The following is a 12706-nucleotide window of genomic DNA, read 5'->3' as shown; positions in this document are numbered from 1 at the left end:
TATATATATATATATATATATATATATGTGTGTGTGTGTGTGAGTGTGTGTGTGTGTGTGAGTGTGTGTGTGTGTGAGTGTGAGTGTGTGTGTGTGTAGAAGATAAATATGAAAGTGTTAATGTGTGCATTCTTTTATGTATTCCAACCCAAAGACTGTGGCCATGCTGGGGCACTGCATATATGTATGCATATATGTGCGATGTGTGTGTGCATATGTGTGTGTGTGTGTTATTACACATATTACAACTAGTGTCCTCATCTTAATTGTCATAGTCACAACACTTTGGACACTGTGCCTGTCATATTTACCAATGTCCCCAGAATTCAAAACCAATCTATGGGAATAAATGGTTTCTATTCCATTGTCTGTACTAGGAATATCCTCATTAGTTATTCTTGTGATGCTCATATTTCAACATACTTCAGCCTGTGTGCACATCATGTAACTATTGGGTTGAAATTCCCTTTTGGATAAAAGAAGTTGAAGGTCTACCTTTTTCGTAACCAAAAGGGTTTTTCAACCCAATCTTTACATGCTGTTATTTATAGCTATATAAGGGGGACAAGCTGGCAGAATTGTTACCACACCAGAAAAATGCTTACCGGCATTTCTTCTGCCCTTACATTCTGAATTCAAATACCATGAATGTTGTCTTTGTCTTTCATCTTTTCAGGATCAATAAAATAAGTACCAGTTGATGTAATCGACTTCCCACTCCCCTGAAATTGCTGGCCTTGTGCCAAAATGTGAAGCTTTATTCATAGCTATATGTATGCTTTGAGAACCACTATTCCCCCCGCCCCAAAAAAAAATTTCACATTCTCTTCAAACTTTACAAATCTCTTATAACAACAATATCATATATATATATATTCTTTTATTTGTTTGTCATTTGACTGCGGCCATGCTGCAGCACCGCCTTTAGTCGAACAAACCAACCCCAGGACTTATTCTTTGTAAACCTAGTACTTATTCTACCGGTTTCTTTTGCCGAACTGCTAAGTTATGGGGACGTAAACACACCAACATCGGTTATCAAGCAATGGTGGGGGGACAAACACAGACACGCATATATATATACGACGGGCTTCTTTCAGTTTCTGTCTACCAAATCCACTCACAAGGTGCCATGCAGTGGGACTGAACCCGGAACCATGTGGTTGGTAAGCAAACTACTTACCACACAGCCACTCTTGTGCCTAGAGAGAGAGAGCTTGATGCAGAAGTCAAACACTTAACACTGATACTTAATCAGCTTTTTATTCATTTGTTCATTGACCTACATGGCAATTAAATAATGAAAATTAATAGCTTTAAACCTAATAAGTGTGTGTGTGTGTGTGTGTGTGTGTGTGAATGCTTGCAAGAGAAGTCAGTTGTAGTGTGCAAGTAAAAAGACTGAGCTGGTGCAAATACACAAAGGATATGGATCTGACGACGACAGTCGGGTAATGAAGTAAATAGCATGTAATCCAAATAAAAAGAATATGAGGATGAAGAAGACTGAGCAAGGGAAATACTAGGGAAAACCCCAGTAAAATAGGCCTCGTGAAAGAGCTGACCATGGATTGCATCAAGTGGTAAGATGCTGTATTGGGTTGGAGAAGACCTATCCAACCCATGCAAGCATGGCGAAATGAATGGAAATGGTGACTGAGTGAATGAGTGAGTGTATACACACACACATATACACACACATTCCACAAAATTTTCTGCCAACATTTATGGGACAAATTCATGTTTTCACACCTAAAAATATAAACATATACATCCTTATACATAAATCTCTCTAAAGATGCATATGTTTATAGTTTTATGTGTGAAAAAAATAACATATCTCTTTTTTTTACACATTATATTCACACATGCACACACACACACATTACATATTTCCCAAAATGTACTGAACATGTTAATGTTTTCACACATAACACCATAAATATCCTACATCACACACACACACACACATTCAGAGAAATATGCATGTCAAAAAGATATATTACAATGTATTGTTTTCTAACTCTCAAGAGGCAGCCAGAGAGAAAAAGCGGGTGTGTGTATGTCAGTACACACAACACACACATATGTATATGATAAGCATGTAATGTGTATGTGTGTGTGTGTGTGTGTGTGTGTGTGTGTGTAACTTGTCATAGAAGTTTCTTTAAGAAGTATTTCTTTCACAACAGCAATGTAGCTTTGCTGAGGCTGTAAAATGAACACTGGCTAAGATACATCACTTTATCCTGTTTCATTCTATGACCTACTCCACCCCAAAATTAGAGATATTAGTCAAGTACCAGTAATATGCACTGTCTGTGCATGTATGCAGCTAGTCAATCAACCTTATCGTCACCATCCTTTTTATACTTACTTTTTCAACGTTGGCATGGGTTAGACATGACTTTGTTGAGGCAGTATTCTTCAACAGCCAGACGGCTTTCCTGTTGCTAGCCTTTATTTAAAAGTAGTGTACACATTCCTGTGTCTTTCACATGATCAACTACACAATGGCTGGACATGTTTTTACTTTGCACAAATCTGATTAAGCTATGCATTTTTCATCCATACATACACACTTGTCCTTTACAGGTGCCACATAAAATGCGCTCATACCAGTGCAGCATAAATGCACCCATGCCAGTGAAATGTAAAAAGAACCCAGCACACTCTGTAAAGTGGTTGATGTTAGGAAGGGCATCCAGTTGTAGAAATCCTGCCACAACAGACAATTTGAAGTCTGGACAGCTCCCTAACTTGCCAGCTCCTGTCAAACTGTCCAACGCATGACAACATAGAAAATGGATGTTAAACGATGATGATGCATTCAGACATGGGAAAGGAGAGGTATTATTAAGTCTGATTGTCCCCTTGCTCTGTTCCTGCGACTGTTTCTATACCAGCTACTCCTCCTTAAACGAGATCTATAGGAATCAACCAACACAAGGTCAAGCTGGACAACTGCAATGAGTTGACTGACCAAATGGATTGCAAAAATAAAAAAAATTAAAACTTTAAATGGCTATGGGCAGTCTCTTTTCTCTCTAGAGTGGAATGTAAACCCCTACCAAGAAAAAAAAACAACAACAAAGAAATGAAAAATACACAAAAAAAAAATCCCGGAGGTAAAATAATAGTGTTTATTATGTATGAGAGAATATTTTTATGGTTGCCATTTGTAACATGAGACATAGTCTATTTATGTAATTTTACACCAGTCCATGTTAGCACCTAGATCAAAACTTATGTAAAAATATAATTGACTTGTGAAATTGCTGAACAGAGAGAGCCACCATGTAGGTGAAAAATTCCATCAATATTTATAGCGTTGATCAGTAGAAACTTCATATAATGAGATAGTATGGGCAAAACCTACACAACCACATAGGACAAGGTTTAAGCCAGCCAATATTTGAGGTGGGGTGAGAGGTCAAATCAGCTGCAAATGGATGCAGACATGGCTGTGTGGTTAAGACATATTCATTTGACAATTAAGTGGCTCCTGGGTTTGAACCCACAGTGTAGCATCTTGGGCAAATGTTCTCCACCATAGCTTTGAGTTGACCAATTCCTTGTGAGGGGAATTTTGTAGACAGAAACCATGCATTATATATGTACTTATATACATCATATATGTATATGTGTGTGTATATATAAAGTGAAATGGACTGATAAATCCATGCAAATATCTATAAAGCACAGTGCAATACAAATTTGGTTCACTTTATCAAACAATTAGATACCAATAAATTCAAATAGAATTAAGATCCAAGGTAATACTTCGTGTATGACAAGTCAATCCAAATATCGCTTAGAAGAATTTCAAGAAATTTGGAGTATAAGACAAGAAGAACAAGAAAATATATAGGCACAGGTGTGGTCGAGATGCTTTCTAATGAAGAGGTTTGGGCTCAGTTCCACTGTGTGGCACCTTGGATAAGTGTCTTCTTCTGTAGGCCTAGACCAACCAAAGCCCTGTAAGTGAATTTGGTAGACAGAAAATGGAAGAAGCTTGTTGTGTGTATGTATACATATATTTCAACAAGTCATATGTGTAACAACAAAAATAGACCTCAATATCATTGGAAATAGAAGAGTAAATTTATTAAAAGACACAGGTATTGGAACATTTACGCTTATAACTTTGAGTTGCTTGGCAGTGAGTGATTTGTTCAATACACACTGCCATTCATCAGCTGGATGAAGTAACTATAATTAGATGATTCCATTATGGTCATCAATCATCACTGCAATTTATTTCATCATAGTTCTAGAAGATAACTGACTGAAGACTAATCACAACAACTTGTTAATTTTAATCTTTTAATGCTCCTTTGTCTTTGTTTTTTCCTTTTTTTTTTTTTTTTGTCTATTTATTTCCATTAGACTGTTTGTTAGTCTGAAACACCTACTGTCACCGATATTTTCACTAACGGCCACATTTTCAGGAGAGCTGCAATCCACCTGGCAAGCAGTGCAAGCGTGTGTTGCAGCTAGACACATATGGGGAGGGGACTCCTGATGAAGTCATAGGGGCGATGTTGTGACACACAATATTGACTTGTGCATTTTACACACGGCAATTTCTTCCAGAGAGAAAGAGAAGAATCAATAACTGAAGGACTGGTACTTTATTTACTCACTGAACAGTTGCTACCTACTTACCCTATTTATCATCCACTCAACAATTCTTCTTCGTTCATTATATTCACCCCTCATTCCCCATCTCTCACTCTCTCTTACACTCTTGCAAGCACTACCCACCCACACTCCAAGTGCTGCACCTATTAACCGCTACTTACCTTATATGAGAAAAAACAGCCAGTACATGCTGTAAAGTGGTTGGCTGCAGAAAGGACATCCAGCCATAGAAACCACACCAAAGCAGACTGTGGGACATGATGCAGAGAACCTTGGCTCCATCAGATTCTATCAAAATGTCTAACTCATGCTAGCATTGAACATCATCATCATCATTTAATGCTGTTCTCCATGCTGGCATGGGTTGGGCAGTTTGACAGGAGCTGGCCAGCCAGAGAGCTGCCGATGCTCCAGTTGCTTGTTTTGGTAATGGTTTTTATGGTTGGATGCTTTTCCTAACACCATCTGCTTTACAGAGAGTACTAGGTGCTATGTATGTGGCACCAGCACAGGTGTTTTACATGTGACACTGGCACGGGTGCATTATACATGCAACTAGTATGGGTGTTTTTTTTACATGGCACGACACAGATACATCATACATGGTATCGGCACGAGTGCCTTTTACATGGCACTGACACCAGTGTTTTATACATGGCACCGGATGGTAAATGAGGATGATGAAAGGATAAAAGGCAAAACAGACCCCAGTAGAATCTGAACTCAGATTGCAAAGAACCAGAATGCATACTACATAGCAGTGTTCTATCCAGCATGCCAACGACTCAACCAGCTTGCTGCAAACTGGTAGCAATGAAAACAACAGGTGACCTGAATAAATCAACCAACAGCTTTAACAACACTATCAGAGCAAAGGTATCTGAAGCAACAAGCAAAATGGTCTTTACTTCACAACTATGACTGCAAATTGGTCTAGAAACTATTCATAGTAATATTTTAAGTGTTAGTGTGTTGCTAGATAGAGAGGAAAATAAGGACAAAAACTCTCATAAAAGAAAGGGGAAACATTTTTTTTTCATAAAGTTAATTTATATTTTCCCCTCCTCCTGTTCAGAGTTATTCCCCTGCACTTGCTAGAATAATTAAAATGATATTAGGCCATTGAGCAATATTGTTTTTTCCTCACCGCATAATTATTGCTAGTTAGCATATTTAATGCTCCCTGCATTAAATATGTTAACACTAACTTAGCTTTTCCTTTGAAAGTCCCTGGGTGCAGTGAGCTAACTGCTTCATTATCTTCCGTCTCATTAGAAGTGCAGAGTAGATTAAAGAAAAGCTTTCAGAACTCTCTCTCTCTCTCTCTCTACCAGGTGAAAACTTTAAAGAAATATATAAAGAAATTTATTAAAAAAAAAAAAAAGAAAAACAACAACCCTGTCTCTTATATTGAATTAGCAGCTTCTCAAACACAGCATTGATTTTCAGATATTCTATTTTATTTTTGTATTTATTTCCAGGTGAAGGGAAACTAATTAGCGTGTGCCAAAATCCAAGTTATCACTAGAAAACACAATATTTCTACTCAAAAGGAAAGGAAAAAATGACAATGATGATCAAGTGGATGATTATGATAATGCTGATGATGATGCCTAAGATGATGATGATTATGATGATTATGATGATGGTTATGATTATCATCATCATTATTACGATAGTGGTAATGGTGATGATGATTATATTAATGATGATATAATTAATGATGATGATTATGCTGATGATGGCATTGGCAATATTGATGGTGAGGATTATGTAGATATCCCTGCTGCTGATGATGCTGATGACGATGACAGCTATGATAATACACTAACAACAGCAAGAAGAAGCCCAGTCAACAGGAGTAAGAGAGCTGGGTGAAGGATGCCTCTATCCGTTATCATTAGAGAGCATCAAAGGATGGAAATAAAAGACAAACACAATCGATAGCCTTCATGCTGCTATTCTATAATTTCCCTTCATTAAAATGGCAATTAATTATTAACAAATAGTGATGCTGAGTAACCCAAGAAGTCTAGCAGGCAAACCTTAACGATCAAAGATGCCGCAGAGCTGTATTGATTGAAACAGTTGATCTGTGTTTTGAATCCCCTCAATCATCACCACCAGTCAACCACCCATCCCCACCCCGCTCTCACAGTGTCTGCTACTGTACGAGTCCGCCATCCTGAATGTACACAATCCACGACACCCCCACTTCCGACCCAGCTTCAATGTTTGCAGCTTTCTTTCTCTGTGATGTCCAGAAAATGTCTCTAGTTGATGTGTCAACATGTGTAGATGTGCATGCATGCGTGTGTGTGTGTGTGTGTGCGTGTATGTGTCTATGTAGGTGTATGTGTACATTCATTGTCTGTTGGTGTCCATGCAACATGTGTATGTTTCCTATAACCTTCCTTCCAACCCCCCTCTAACAATGACCACCATAATGGTAAATTCTTCAGCTTACTATGGCTAGACAAGGCTTAATAATTAAGTGCGGAAGAGGTCAAGAAGAATCCTGAATAACATTACATCTACGCATAGTGATGGATAGAAGACCCAGTGTTAAGGAGACCACCTGATAAAATTACACTAAAAGGAGACCTTGTTACAGACATGAAGAATAAAGGGCCTACTACATCGTGAAGGTACATGGCTTAGTGACTAGGGTATTTGGCTCACAATCGCAAGGCCGTGAGTTCAATTCCCAATGGTGCATTGTATCCAGAAAGTCCCTTTATTTTCACATTGCTCCAGTCCACTCAGCTGGCAAAAAATGAGTCGTACTTATAATTCAAAGGGTCAGCCTTGTTACAGTCTACATGCTGAATCTTCCTGAGAACTATGTTAAGGGTACTCGTGTTTGTAGAGTGCTCAGCCACTTGCATGTTAATTTCACAGGCAGGCTGTTTTGTTAATCGAATCAACTGGAACACTCATTGTTGTAATTGAAGGAGCACCAAGCCTGCTAGAAATAGCAGCCAAATATCTACAAAATCACATCCCGTCATCATAGAAAAGGACATATTTTACATCTGTGCATATAGAAAGGATGGGATGGTCAACAAGAGCTGGCCTAAAGTTAAGCAATAACATCTGTACAACTAGGGGTCCTTTAAACTTTAATGGTGGAGGTAACAGACCTCATTGCCAATTAGAGAGAGAGAGCTGGAACTGGATTCCAGTAGCAATTAACAATGCAGGTTGAGATCAATGAAGGTAGATGAGGATGACAATGAGAAGAGATGAATGTGGAAGTGCTAATAATACTAGTAGCATCACATCTATCAACAATTTTAATTCTAGTTGAAACATGCAAATTTAACCAAACCCTTCCTTCTACTGTTGAAATTCCAATTGAAATACTCTCTCGTGATAGATGAGCAGCTGGAAAATGAGAAATGCACAAAGCCATAACAAGATACTCACAGAAGTGGCAGACCAAAGAAGACTTGAGAAAAAGCAGTCAAGATAGATTGAGAATATTGGCTGTCTCCTATGCGGGAGAGAGAAATGTAGAAAGAGCCAAGACAAGATGGAATGGTGATACACAGAGAAAGTGAAGAATTAAATCTCAAAACGAATCAGATACATTAATCCTTTTGCTACCATCTTCCTATTGAAATACATGCCACGCTTTCAATTAATTTTGGAGACAATGCAGAATTTAGAAAGATAATTTAATCATTATTAAGCTGGTGTTTGGAAGATAAATTAACATGAAATTTTGATGAAAGGTCTCAATTTAGATCACCTTAAAATAGGAATCTTGTATCTATCATGGAATCAAGAGTGGTCTTAAGCAAGTTGGCATCAAAAGAATTAGCCAACTAACATCTTACATGTACCTAAGCTGTCGCTAGTGAAAATTCTGTTGCTGCTGATGATGATGATGAGTTTTATAATCTTGTCTTCATGAATTTAAATATTTAACTGCCACATATATGGTATAGCAAGGTGGCAATGGTTAATACAGCCACTGGTGCACTCCCCCACTCTATCTCTTCAAAAGTAATACCACCGAAGGCGCACGCATGCACACACACACAAAGATGTGAGTGTTCCCAGTAGATTAAACAAATGGAAGACAAGTGTAAACAAAGAGGGTGAATATAAACAGAGAAAGAAACTGGCTCAAATTTCAAAACAATTAATTAAGCAAGATAGCTTGTCAGTAATTGATCAAAACTAAATAGTCTGTGTTGATATGGAAATGTTAATATTTAAAATAAACCATAATAGTAAATGAATTAATTATATCTAATCATATGAATTCTTCATTCTATGAAATTAGTAATCACTGCCAACTATGTAAACGAGTCAATCAGATCTAATCATTTAAGTTTTACAACATATCCACACACTGAGAAGGAAAAAACAACAACAAAAATAACACATATATAAACAACCACACACCTACAGGTACAGACAGAATACACCCACACAAAGACAGACACTACACACCCATGAAAGATTACGTACACCGTATGCACAAATGACGATGCCACGCTTATTTGGTCCTCAATGAGATTTAATCAACCATATTTAAATGAAATATAAAACTTAAATATTCAAACCTGATACATATGTGTGTGTATATATTTATATGATTATGTATACATGTGAATTTATATATATATATATATATATACATATATACACACACACGCACACACACATTTGTGTGTGTATTGAGTAACAGATTTACTTAATACACACAGTGTGTGTGTGCATACGTGAATGTACGAGTGTGTGTGTGTATGTGTGTGGTTAAGAGGTTTACTTCCCTCATATTAAAGTTTTGTTAAGCAATATTTCTAAATGTCCAAAGAGCTGTCTGTGTTTTTTTCGCATCCACGAGATTTTGAGTAATATAAGGAACTAAGTCAGCCTGCTACTCAGTAGATACAACCCCAAATATGTGCATCGGGTGCGACTTCCACTTGTTTGTTCACTCGCTCATACATAGAGGATGTTATACAACACTGAATTTTCTATACTGTTTATAAACCCTTGGGTTTCAAGCAACCCTCTTAACTAAACATCAGCTGAGGACATCCAGCTTTCGCATGTCCTCTTCATTCAGAGCCCACATCTCACTACCATGCAGCATTGCAGTTCATACACATACATGAACAGTAAGACGTGTGGCCAGAACCTCCTGGAAAATAACCATAGCGAGGGACATCCCACAGTTGAATTAGAACAGTCACAAACAGTGAAAGAAGACATGCACCCAACACCAGAGCTGAAGACCCCTCCAAAAGGGGGTGGCCCAGCCACATCAAAACGGTAGAGGAGTAGGGGCCGAAACCAGACGTGGTTCCTCCTGATGATGTCTTCAGCTAACTGGATCCTATAAAGGAGCTGTTGTGGTAGCAGACCACGAAACATGGTTGAAATTCCTCCAATCTGCTCTTCACTCAGTGGGAGAGACTGGCAAGAGGTAAAAACTCTCTGAACTTTGGTGTATACTTATGAGGCATGTCGCCCCAGAATTACATGTCAAACTATCATTTCTTTGCCATTCTTTTGTGGTGTACTTAGTTATTTAGAAAAATCTGGAAGGAAAATATAGCAGTGTTATTTATGTATTCCTTTTATTTATTTATTTATTTTGGTTTTGAAACACTGAAAATAATTCTTAATTAGAAAATTATATAACTTTGTTGGTTTATATACCCAGTTGAAGATATTGTATAACCTTATTAATAAATATGCATCCAACCTGAAACGTTTTATAACCACATCGGCTTATATACATCTGGTCAGGAAGATTCTTTAACCTCATTTTCTTAAAAAAAGAGAACCGGCTTCCAGACCTAAATGACCTCCTGCAACAACAACTGGATCTTAGATAAACTTTATAAAACACTAAGTCTATATTTAGTCTGTGTGACCACACCTGATTTGTGTGGATATTTAGTGACTACATTTGTTGTTGAAGCAGCAGGCTTCTACAAGTGCACCTGGTTTCAGAAACATGTGCAGCTGGCTTCTGCAGCATGTGCATATGATTTCTACAATGTATGCAGAATGTAGATAGCATCAACGAGAATAGAAGAGCTTCAAAACTAATCAATACAAAATCACCATAAGCACAGGCATGGCTGTTTGCTAAGAAGCTTGCTTCCCAACCACATGGTTCTGGGTTCAAACCCACTGTGTGGAACCTTGAGTAAGTGTCTTCTACTATAACCTTGGGCTGACAAAAACTTTGTGGATAGATTTGGTAGATGGAAATTGAAAGAAGCTCATCATATATGTATGTATTTGTGTTTGTCCCCCCCCACCACCACCACTTGATAACCAGTGTTGGTGTGTTTATGTCCCTGTAAATTAGCAGTTTGGCAAAAGAGATTAACAGCATATGTACCAGGTTTATATATAAAAAAAAAAAGTACTGGGGTTGATTTGACTAAAAATTCTTCAAGGTAGGTGCTCCAACATGGCTGCAGTTTAATGGCCAAAACAAGCAAAAGCTAAAAGATGAGTTTGACAATTTATCCATTTCTCAGTCCTTGTGTGTTTGAAAACAAGAATTTATAGCAAAAATCCAATGCACTATAATATGAAACAAAAAGGGAAGAGTTACAACATTCCTGTTATTGCAGCAATGAAAGTTTGACATAATTGCTGTGTCATGTGCCTCAACCTGATAGTCATGTGAGCATACTCTTTACTGAGGTTAACAGTTCAATATGGGAGCTGAACTAGGCAGGCAAGTGGAGCCTCTGAGGGTAAAGAGCCTTAGACAACTACAACATTACTTGGAAGACTATTGTGCCGTGAAACTTCAATAAAGAGATTGAACTAATACACACTGGACTTGTCTAATGTAGCTCAATGAATGGGCTAATACACAGAGCTATAGATACTTTAAGGACCAGTCCCAATTAATAAACAAAATTGAGAAGATAATGAATTTAATTATCAAGGAATTAATGTATTAATGCAGAAAATAAGCTCCCTGCTAAAGAATCAATAACACAGCTATTGCTAGTATTTATGGCTCACATCACAGCTCACCATGCTGGCACAAAAAAAAAACATGTGCATATACATACACATGCTTTTATATGTATATATGTAATTGATCATAATAAAAATCTCATAAACACAGAAGCAACAATCAATAAGAGTTGTGAGAAGGGAGGGAACTTACATTATTATAAGATGGAGAAGGAAAAAAAAAGAAAGATTGTCAGAATAATTGTTTATAAAAGTGTTTTGTCAGACAAGAGGCTCATAGCCAAAAAATGATGATGATCAACATGAAGAGTGTAGAGAGAGGGATCAAGCTCTATTTGCAATTATCAATATGATAATCCAAGCCAATGAGCCAATATGATAATACGAGCCAACTTGCTAGAAATAGCAACCAAATTTACCTAAAATCATACCTTTTGATTAAAAGAAAAGGAAGAATGCATTGAATAATGGAGTTCCTAATACACTATGTCCCAAAAGACAGGAGTGGCATAGCTGAAACATTTTTGATCAGTAATGACCTAAGGTTAAACAAACGTATACAACAACCAAGAATATATTTAGAGCCATGAGAATTTTACATTAATCATGGCCAACTAAAATCAATAAATCATCAGCCTATGAGCCAGACAGTTCACAGTTCAACTCTGATAACAAGCATACCTTTTGTGGTCAGAGTCTAAATACTAACTGTTGCTAACTCAGAACATCCAGTTATGAATAAGTACCATGAGAAGATACAGTTGACTTTTGCTAGCAACGAGAAGATATTTAATCCTTTGGCCACCCATAGTTCTGTTGAAATACACTGCCTTTGTTTCAACTGATTTTGAAAAGAAAGGAAAATTTAGTAAAATCATTTTCGTTGTTTTAAAGCTGGTGTTTGGAACATAAACACAAAATTTTGATAGGAGGTTTTAATTTAGATTACTTTAAAACAGGAAGTTTGTATCATAGAACCAAGCAGGGGCAGTTTTGGGTGAGTCAGTATCAAAAGTGGCATTTCTTCTGGCTCTTTACATCCTGAGTTCAAATTCCACTAAGGCTGACTTTAGCTTTCGCCTTTTTTTTT

The sequence above is a fragment of the Octopus bimaculoides genome, chromosome 26, assembly GCF_001194135.2.
Source record: "Octopus bimaculoides isolate UCB-OBI-ISO-001 chromosome 26, ASM119413v2, whole genome shotgun sequence".
NCBI classification, from domain to species: Eukaryota; Metazoa; Mollusca; class Cephalopoda; order Octopoda; family Octopodidae; genus Octopus; species Octopus bimaculoides.
Note: the sequence above shows the minus strand (reverse complement) of the source record.